This window comes from Zea mays, chromosome 6, assembly GCF_902167145.1.
Source record: "Zea mays cultivar B73 chromosome 6, Zm-B73-REFERENCE-NAM-5.0, whole genome shotgun sequence".
NCBI classification, from domain to species: domain Eukaryota; kingdom Viridiplantae; phylum Streptophyta; class Magnoliopsida; order Poales; family Poaceae; genus Zea; species Zea mays.
In genome coordinates, this window is record NC_050101.1 from 20117787 (window position 1) to 20128541 (window position 10755).

At 44.1% G+C, this 10755-nt stretch overlaps 1 long non-coding RNA gene across 9 annotated transcripts; it reads right to left on the minus strand.

Annotated features, from left to right (window-relative positions):
* Positions 1-1595: 1595 nt before the first annotated feature.
* Positions 1596-9270, minus strand: LOC103629080 (uncharacterized). 9 transcript variants are annotated; one of them, XR_002263095.1, is made up of 6 exons: positions 6735-9270; positions 6594-6638; positions 6148-6511; positions 5167-5611; positions 2447-5071; positions 1596-2051 (listed from the first exon to the last, which is right to left on the minus strand). It is a non-coding gene; the product is annotated as an uncharacterized lncRNA (long non-coding RNA). The 9 variants fall into 9 exon arrangements; XR_002263093.1 differs by having other exon boundaries at positions 6594-6661; XR_004850077.1 differs by having other exon boundaries at positions 6148-6241; positions 6338-6511; positions 6594-9270.
* Positions 9271-10755: the final 1485 nt, after the last annotated feature.

Consider the following 10755-nt stretch of genomic DNA (forward strand, 5'->3'; position numbering starts at 1 on the left):
AAGGCTTGGAAAAACTCAGCCGGGAAGCCATCAGGCCCCGGCGCCTTATTATGCTCCATCTGGAAAATCGCTTTCCTAATTTCATCTTCGTTGAACTAAGAAGTAAGGTAAGAATTTTCCTCCGCTGAGACCTGGGGAATATCGTGAACCAGGCTCTCGTCAAGAGTAATCTCAGAAATCGGCTCCGGTCCAAATAGCCCCTTGTAGTAAGAAGTGATATACCTCTTTAATTCGGCATCACCTTCAACCACTTCATTCCCGTTCCTGAGCTGGAAAATTCTAGACTTTCTATGCTTTCCACTTGCGAGCAAATGAAAATATTTTGTATTGGCATCACCCTGGAGCAAATGAGTCGATTTTGCTCTTTGATACCACTTAATCTCTTCCTCCCTCAACAACTCAGCTAATCTATTTTGAAGGCACTGCTTTAAATCTAACTCATGTGCCAGCAAGCTGTCACACTCCGCCTTCTTATCTAACGAATCCAGCGAATTTAAAATTTCCTTCTTTTCCTTTTTATAAGCACCACTGGTGTTTTTTGCCTAACCACGTAAATGCTGCCGTAATCTTCTTATTTTGTTTTGCCACTTCTCCATGGGTGTTTGACCACTGAATTCATTATTCCAGATGTCATGAACCATGTCATGAAAACCATCCCTAAGCAACCACCCTAATTCAAATTTAAAAGGACGGTGGCAGGGGCAAGATGTGGCTTCCCCCGAGTTCAATAACAGCGGTGTATGGTCAGATATATCACGGTTGAGGGCAACAACCGAAGATAATGGGAATTTCTGATCCCATTCCGTTGTTACTAGTACCTGGTCTAACTTCTCGAAAGTGGGATTCGGAAGGTTATTTGCCCAAGTAAACTGGCGACCCGACATCTCTATCTCTTTTAAGTTAAGACCATCAATTATGGCATTAAAAAGGAAAGGCCAACGATGGTCAACTAAAGGTTTGTTTTTCTCATTTTGATTCCTAAGAATATTAAAATCACCGCCTATGACTAGGGGTAGAGTCACATGACTAGTAAACTGCACCAACTCAGCCAAAAAAAAACTCCTCCTTATCCATTTGTGCAGGTCCATAAACCACTGCCAACACCCATTTAAAATTATCACTCTTATTACACAAAGTAAACTTAACATAAAACTCTCCCTCATCAATCCCTCCAATATCGAACACATCTAAATCGACACCCAACAAAATGCCACCTGATCGACCATCCGGCTCCTTACAATGCCACAAGAAGTTTTTACCTCCACTTAAATTGCGCAAAAACGGATCAGTAAACGAACGACGTACTGTTTCCGAAATGGCAATGAAAGATAAATTTTGTTCTTTAACCAGGTCAGACACAGCATTTTCTGCAGAGCTATTTTTCTATAGAGCATTAGAGCTAATCCAGGTCGATTCCGATGTGATTCTTGATACTCCAGGCTGAGAATTCCACGACGCGCACGTCTACTTCATGAGGGGTACAGTGGCGATTGATAATCAGGAAGCAAATAATATGTAACTAGTACGGTGCCCGTGCGTTGCGACGGCATGCAAAATATTCAATAAAATCTTAGTGCATAACAATTACATGAAAATGACCAACATATATATTATTATCGACTTTAATACTTCACAATTTCTTTGTCGACAACCAATACATTGTTACCCCCATTTTTACATCAGATATTCAGACCCCATCTCACTATTTAATTTCAAATGATTTCTTTTGATCAGATTAATTCACTCCACCTTTCTAATAAAAAAGAAACGAGAAAAAAGTCAAATTGTTCGGTCAAACCTACATCCATCCTAATCATTCGAAAACTCAACACGAAAAGCAGAGCAATGTGCGCTTCCCAAACAATGCAAATACTGATACTGGTGCTGCATGCTGCCTGCCGATGTACCTCGATGAAGATGGTGTGCATGAGGCAGCCGACGATGGAGGTGATGTTGGCAGTGATGTTCCGGAGCCGAAGCTCCTCGATAGCACGACACACACGGGCCATGGAGCCACGGTCCTTGCTGCACGTCAGGGATGGATATACAGCCTAAACACGATGAGATATTACAATTCCGTCCCCAGTAGCTACATGAAACATCGAATTTTAAGGAATCTGTTCACACACTAATAATTGTACTATTGGAAAAGAATGCTGGCCTAGAAGAATAGATAGCAGAAAGACAATGACAGGTGTTGACTAAAACTAAAGATATTCAAGAGTGTAGAGTCCTGAAAAAATATCAGCGGATTGGTGGTTGTGGGATATATATGGACAGCTCCTCCTAATGCAAGCAACGTCACTTTCGAGATGAAGCGGACTACCTAGATGACATAAGAACAATTTTTGACAAGAGTGGTGCTGGAAGTTTATATCTGAGATGACAGATGACACAAGAGCAAACGAGGCACACCTGTGAAAATGAAAAAAAACAAAAGATATACCTTCTGAGTTCCAATGTTTATCGAATCCACTCCATAGCAATAGATTTCACCATTTTTCTGCAACAGAACTGCTCATATTAGTCGTCATGTGTGTAAAGAACACATTAAGTGAAAACTTTACAACTGGAGAAGCAAATCAGGCATGCCATATAGCACAACACATATTTCCACCTGTAGAACATAACTGTAATTGGCTTCGTTTCCATCAAAAACACATGTAGAAAGGTCATAGAAGTTCATATAATTTTATAAAAATTAATTGAGCAAAGGCATTGGAAGTTGAGAAATGGACAAAAACAAGTACAATGTGTCAGATTTGAGTGTAAATCTAAGAACAGAAGTGGGGAATTGATCAAATGAAAGAGGCAAACTGCAAGTTAAGCACCACCGTTTCTCTTCTAGAATCATGGTATTTAAGCTAAAAATATTGGTTGATTGTTAGTAGATGGTAACTAAAAAATATTGGCTGACTGTGGAGAGAGATATGGCTTGATATGGCAAATAGTTGCCAGCTAATTGATACCACCATTTGACACTAATGAGACATTATCTTCAGGACATTGTTGAGCACATCTGCTTTGCCATTTTCTATCTCTGCAATCTCTTCCCCGATGGAGATAAGAGCATCACAGAACCTGTCCAGCTCGGCCCGCCAAGACAAAATGGTACGATATCATAAGCTAATGTGAAATCAACTAACTGATTGATAGAACAGGAAGCAAAGGATGGTTAAAAGCTACACATGCTTACTGTCGGGAATACGATCCCCGGTCTTCGGGACCCGCCGGTCAGAGAGCGCACTGAGGGAAGAGCCCCTGGCCGTTGGGGCCTGCCGGTCAGCTGGAAGAGGTGGATACGTCAACCCTGAAAGAACTCACCCCCGGTGGAGCCCCGCGGCACCGAGCCCGGGGTCGAACGTGGTGGAACCTGACAGGAGGGGCCAGGCGTGTCGGAAGGGAACCACTCGAGTGGATCCCGTGCCCGGCCCCAGACTGACCTGTCGTAAATGACCGGCCGCATTAACCACGCCTGGCACCGAGCCACAGCGTGGGTGCCGGTCCGCTTTCCACTCATGACCTACGAACCCCTCGGTCCGCACAGCACTCATGACCTACGAGCCCCCCCGGACTGCGGCACATTTATGGTCCGCGCGCCCCTCGGCCTACGGCGCACTCATGGCCTATCGGACTAGGCCTGAGCACGCAGACCTCTGGCAGGGTGCAACACGACGGGCCGCGCCGAGCCCCAGGCTACGGAGGCCAGGGGTCGGCGTAGCCTAAATGATGGCGCCTGGGACCCTCGCAGCCACGCGCCGTCTGCCACGGTAAATACGAGACAGCCAGGCAACCCCGGGCCCCACGAGTACGCGTGGCTTTACCCCGAGTAGAACGCTGGTTTTACCCTTGCCTTACGGCTCCTTCCCAAGGAAGCCACCGCTATCCGACCCCTCTCCCAGCCTATAAAAAGGGAGGGGTTGACCTCCAGGCAAGTCGGAGGCAGCCAGACGACGTTTCAGACGGAACCGAGCTCACTCGGACACGCACCCACTAGGGCGAACAGGAGGAGGAGGAGCGCCGATAAGGACCAGGAGGCCGGAGCCCCGCCACCAAGCCAAGATTTAGCTAGGACTCCACTCTGTAGCTTCAAAGCTCCACTGCCACCCCGATAAAGAGACTTGGGAGCCTCCTCCCTCTCGCCCGCTTGTAACCCCTACTATGAGTTTCGATCATTAATGGTGCCGGTAGCGCAAGCCGCCGATGACTGGAAGTAGGGACGTTCTGCCCGAACCAGTTTAAATCTTGCGCCCACCGCGCACAACCTCCGGAGCCCGGAACGCGCACAATAAATTTACTTGTCGGAGCGAGGTTCGAAACACCGACACTTACCTTGCTCTCACTTTCAGTTAGTTCAATCATAAGTGTGTCAGGAACAGGCCATGACATAGTCGGTGCGTGAAACCCATAGTCCATCAAGCGCTTTGCCACATCCTCCGGCTCTATACAAGCAGTCACCTGACAAAGTTCTAGGGAGACGGCTAGAGACCGCAATGCATCGATGCATGGTTCAGTTCTGAATTTGATTCAGATATAAGAGCAGCTCCAATAGTTATGTAAATTTTAACTCCCTAAATCACAAATTTATGAAGTTGCTAACTAACTTTAGGAGTTCAAAATTGTTAGTTCTCCAACAGCTCTCTAAATATAGGTTGTAGTTTTGTTTTGAATCTATCCACGTCAAATAAATGGGCGTTATAGTGATTTGTTTATAACTTTATTTCATAGCCACGATCAGCATATGCACTAATGAATGAGCCTCACATCTATTTTCGAAAGTAATATAAATTAGCGCACTAGTATTCATAGAGGAAACAAGACAAATGGAAAAACAACGTCAAAGAGTACACAGGTAAACTGAAACTGAAACTGAGTACACCGGTAAACTGAAACTGAGTACACACGTAAAATGAAATTGAAGAGAAACTAAAACTGAAACTGAAGATAACCTGCAACTGAAACTAAAGGTAAACTAAAGTGAAACTAAAACTGAAGATAGCAGACTGTGGTGACGGTATTTTCAACGGAAAATAGTTCGGTTGACTCCACGGAACAGAACTGGGTAGTGTTTCTGCAAGAAGATCATTACCAAGTAAATTTTAGAAAACTAATTTGATGAATGTAACAAATGCAACTATGGTATGTATTGTCATGAAAAGGTAGTACCTCTAGACGTTTTGCCATGTAGTTTGCATTCAAGATCGCAATCTTTGAAGCATCAGTGAGCCCATCATGGCTATATGTGTAGGAAATTGGCATAATCAAAGCAGATCCCCATGGAGCAGCAGAAATGGTACCAAGAGGGTCGGTTTTCTCAGAGAGAGGAGAGCCGCCACCAGTGGGAATCTGATCATAAAAATGGATTAATCAAATGATGTGGCTGATGCAGCAGTTGCACCTGCCGAGAGAGAATTATGTCAGATGAGGAAAAAAGGTGAGATCATGAGATTGTTCCTCTTCCCCCTCCCGTCCTGGTGTCCCGTGTAATGAAACGCAACTCTTCCCATCGCCCCCGGAGTCGGGCGCCGACGGCGTCACGGACAAGCGCCTTGAGACAAGCAGCATTGTTCCCTTCCAGTTACATTCCATTGGCTACAAGTCCTGCACCTCCCTTAAAAAATCATGTGGTATTTAGAATCAATGTTGTACCAGCTACATTATGAAACTACAAAGAGTTTAATATTGATTTGCAACGGCAGTGCTGTATGGCGGATTGGCGGGTGACACTTGCACATAAAAGAATTAGCATTGGAACCGGTTCGTGTCTTACACTTATTGGGCGATTAGTACTAAACTGGACACAGGCAGATGCGTAAGAAAGTAAATGTGCTTGGCCTGGTCTTAAGTAAATTTGCTACCTTACAATCTAGACCATTAAAATTCTGTGCCATGCTCGCACTTGTTTCTGTTTCACTAAGAGGAAAATGACACAGTAGTGAGTAGTGGCACATCATCCATCATCAGAAACCATGCATCTTGTGTAGATGAATGCCCCAATTGGGTTTTCGAGTTTGAGACAAATTAGCTTACACTAAAATAGTGTAATAAAATAGTTCACTTTAAAATATACAGGTTACATCAAGAATAGGATTAGGATCGAGAAATTAGTTACACTACTATAAACATGGAAAAGGTGAGTTTAATTACTTTTATGCACAGCTTCCAAAACCACTTCATGTTCTGAAAATGAAGCATAGAATGAGAGCACTTCCTGTTGTTGACTCCGAGCCTAAAAAGATAGCTTCAAAAAAATGAACAAAGGTAAGCTAGTATAAGCTTTCAGGAAAATATATTTTTGTTAGTATTTATTTATTATTTCCCCCATTCGTTGCCTCACCAGATATACGCTATTTGCATGTTGCATGGACTGACAGACACTCAATCCTCCATAATTAATTCATATATCTCAACTTCATGTTGACACCATCATGTTTGTTCTAAACATTCCTTCAGCATAAGTCTACACTCCAGTATCAGACAATTTCCTCGGTACTTATTGTATTTCAGCCATCTAAAAAAACGATTCTCCTTTATCACGATTTGGGATAATAAACCAATATCCGGATAGTGTAGCAGATTTCCTCGGTACTTACTTTTAAATGCATATAGAGAGAGATGGAGGCCATCCATTTTCCAATCTGAAAAATGTACACAACAGAAGCTTCGAGTTCGTTTTGTCAGTTCGATACAAACTTGTGTTATATTTGCATGCACCGTGCCTCGAGAAGTGATACCTTTCATGTTCAGATCCACCCACCAGGCTTCACAACTTCATCCAGATTTTATTTGATCAGAAGCTGCCTGTTATCCAAGTGAGTGACAACAAACAAACTGGAAGCCACACAAAGATTCAGTCAAGGTCAGGGTGTGCTCGTAGAAGAGGTCATAACCTGTGACGCTCCTTCTGTTGGAGAACAAAGATGATATGTCCAGTGACTGTCAGGCTACACACAAGCACAAGATAGTTAGGACCCAAGGTTTATTTGGCATTGAGGAATAATTAAGAACCCAAACTCATGTCAACCCGATATTGTTTCTACATTTTTTAAGAAACTGGAACTGACGAAAGGACACTAAGAATCAATAGAAGATAATGTTACTCCCTTAAAATATCAGAAAAAATCCAGAAATAAATCCATAGTCTCAAATGAATTACTAAATAGATTAAAAAGACAAAAACTTGAGTATATAAATTGGTGATTGCATAACTGCATCCCCCTAATCTCTACAAACAACCTTTTGTTCTCACCTTGCACTCTTCAGCCCGTCATGGATGGCATGTCATCTAAAGTATTAAAAGCCGCTCGAGTTTGAGCGCCTCTCCGTGCTTCACGCCCGAATAACCTTTCGTGAGCCGACGCGTGCCCCAGTGGTCGGACCCAAAAATTTTTTCTTTGTTTCAGCTGAGTTGTGCTTGTGCCCGTGCGGCCGTGTGTCACGTCCGCGGTATGCCCCTCTCCCCACTCCGATGGTCTGACCCACCAGACCATCGTCCCACCGCCCATTCAGATTCTGACGACGTCCCTCCCGTTGCCTCATCCTGAGTTCTGACCTCGGTGTCGTCGCTCGAGCTGGCCCTGCGTCCTCTGCGTTCGATGGGGCGAAGCTTTGGGACATTGCTGGTGCCAAAGAGTGCGTCTTGGATCTCAGCACAAAGGGTCTCGTGTCGCGCTTGCTGCCACCCACGCTGCTGGCGCCACTGCTTATGCCCGGTTGCCTCGTGCCACCAGTCAGGTACCTTCTAAATCCCTAACCTTCTCGAGCTCTTGGCTCAGTGCGGCAAGCAGGCCAATGTGCTCCAGTGTGTGAAGAAGACATATGTCTCGGCGGCTAAGTACCTCAAGGTATTTCAGCCACTGCTCTTTGAGGTCTTGAGGAGGTCAAGGCACATATCATCTAGGGACGTGGTGATGACAAGGAAGGTTAGGGTGTGCACGACTGCAGTTTGTTTTTTCCTCACCTCACCATGTTGCTTATTCTTAATTTGCTGGTGAGTTGCCAAGATTTTTTATCTATGTTTTGGCCGCGTGTGGTGTATGTAGAAACTGCGTGCTGGTGGCTTACATATTTCAACTTTTGTGGCAGGTAAAAATCAAGATCTGAATGTTGCAGAGCCTATGGAGTCTACAAGAACATTTTGCTTCCATTATTGCAAGTCAAAATAGCTTGTTGTGGATACTGAAGGCGAGTATTTTTAAAACTTCATTTTTCTCTTAGCAGGTCTTTCACGCAAATCCTTTGTTCTTATTTAGGTCTCTTATTTTTTACCACTATTAATTTACATTGTTAATGATTAACTATCTTGATTAGTTATATGAAAATATTGTAGATACATGAGCTGTCTTAGCTATATGCTTTTCTTTTGAATGACATGTAGATTGAACAACATACACCATTTAACAGTAATGTTTGATTGTTTGATTATGTTGTTTCTTGTAGGTTTTATCTGCTTATTTGTAGGACCCTCTAGGAATAGGAAAGACAAACTATTCTTGGACTCCTTAATGCTGTTCTTCATTCTGCTCCTACAAGAATGCAGGTCAAGTTAAAAAGTCACTTTATTCACTTATTCTTTATATTTTGGTGTATGTAGTAATTTTATTTTTTAGGGCAAAAAAGCTTCATGTTTACCAATTGGGTAGGAATGTCAATGAGTAATTTGAGAAAAGAAATGTTAGTATCTTTGGCCACAACTCCCACAATGCACTATTAACGTCACTTACCAGTGCTGCCAGAGCCAACCAAATTAAGGAACCATTCCTGAAGGTCAGGTTTCTTTCTGATAAAAAAATCAAAGTTTACTAATACGTCAAGCCTCTGAGAAACTGATTACATAAATAGAATTATTCACTGATATGGCAAAAGATCTTTAAATTCTGTATGACAGTATGAAAGATTCAATGGCAGTGGCATAGAACTAAGACACAACAAAGAGGTTCTGAGAGTGACAATTATCCTGCCAAGTAGTGGTTCTATGAATTAAGACTTGGAAGTCCAATTGGTTTGATCCTACAGATAGACACCTTTTTTACATCCCAAATGGAAATGCATGTAATAAAATTTTCTTTTGTCTCCATTTACATCACATATGCTCACAAGTATGAAGTATCCTTGTACAGAGCAACACTGCTAAAGAAACAATGTTGTTGTCTCGATAGGGCGCCCGTAAGGGCGCCGCAATGTTCTAGTAGTTTTTAAAGTAGAACAAGAACAGTAGAGGGTAGCAATACCATTGGCACCCTTTGCAGCCTGATTACTCTCGAGCAAATCCTGTAGGTAGTTTTAGAGGTTGAGTACAATGAGAAACATTTCAATCATTGTTTGCATGAAGGAAACGGTGACGCTTAAGAGGGGGGTGAATTAGGACTTCTAAAACTTCTTTCTAAACTAGGCCACAAATAAATTCCTAGAACAAAACATATGCAAATAAGCAAACTAGAATGAGTAAACTAAGTTTTGTCTAAGTGTTGCTATCTCTACCGCAAAAGAGTTTTGCAACCTAAGTTCCAATCCTAACAAATCTAACTAGGAATAGAGAGATTGAAACTTAAGTACTTGAATGTAAATGCGGAATAATAAAGAGCTAGTAGAGAAAGCAAACTCTCGTGGATGACGCCGGTATTTTTACCGAGGTATCCGGAACCGCGCAAGGTCCCGACTAATCCTCGTTGGTGCCCCTACGCAAAGGGTAGCCCACGCGAGAGCCAAGCACCACGGTCGAGTAACTCCGTAGAGAGCTGCGGGCCTTCTCCACACGCAAGTGGTGCTCCGCTTGCCGGCCTCCTCTCGGATGCTCCCCGCCGTCTCCACTATCGAGATTCCGGCCAAAACGCCACGGGCCTCGTTCCCTCCGGTACACGGTGGCGGCCGTGATACAATCGCGGTTGTCATGGTCTCGCAAGACGTCGCCCCACTCGGTACAATATTACAACGGCTCGCGCAAGAGCCGATGGTTGTGGTGGGTTTTTCTTATCTCACTCAACTAACTAGGATTACACCTAGAGCAAGCGCAATAGCGGTCTAACAAGCCTAAGCACCTCACAAAGCACCTATACTAATCACCGGATGAATCTCTTATGCACTTGTGTGTTGGAGCTCTTAGAAATGTGCCTCTATGCTTGGAATATGTTTCTTGTGCTCCACACACTCCAAATGGCCGGTTGGAGGGGTATAAATAGGCCCCAATCCAAAACTAGCCGTTTGGACAGAGAGCAGACTTTTCTGTCTGCGGTCGCACTGGACAGTCCGGTGCCCTGCCACGTCAGCCGACCGTTGAGAGCTGCTGCCGCCGACCGTTGGCCAGACTGTCCGGTGCACACCGGACAGTCCGGTGCTTCAGCTCCCGAGAGTCCAATTTCGGAGCTCTCTGCGTAGTCTGTCCGGTGCACACCGGACAGTCCGGCGGCTTCACACCAGACAGTCCAGTGTGCCACCAGAGCGCTGGCTGAACTGCCCATATCTTGATTTCTTCAATCTTTTTCCTTAGGCTCTTTTGGTCTTGAGTCTTGGACTTGTGCTTGATATTTGTTGATCTTCTAAGCGTCTTTTAGGTCTTCTTTGAGGTGTTGCATGTCGCAGAACCTCCCAAGTTATCGGGCCCACATGCACCTGTCCTTGTCTCAAAGACCTCAGACAGCTATGCGTGTGCACCAAACAACTTAACAGGATCTGTCCGAGTGCCCCGAGGACCCCGGATAAACGACTTACCGCCAAGATCGCAGGATTAAGTAAACACAAATCACACACCAACATTTG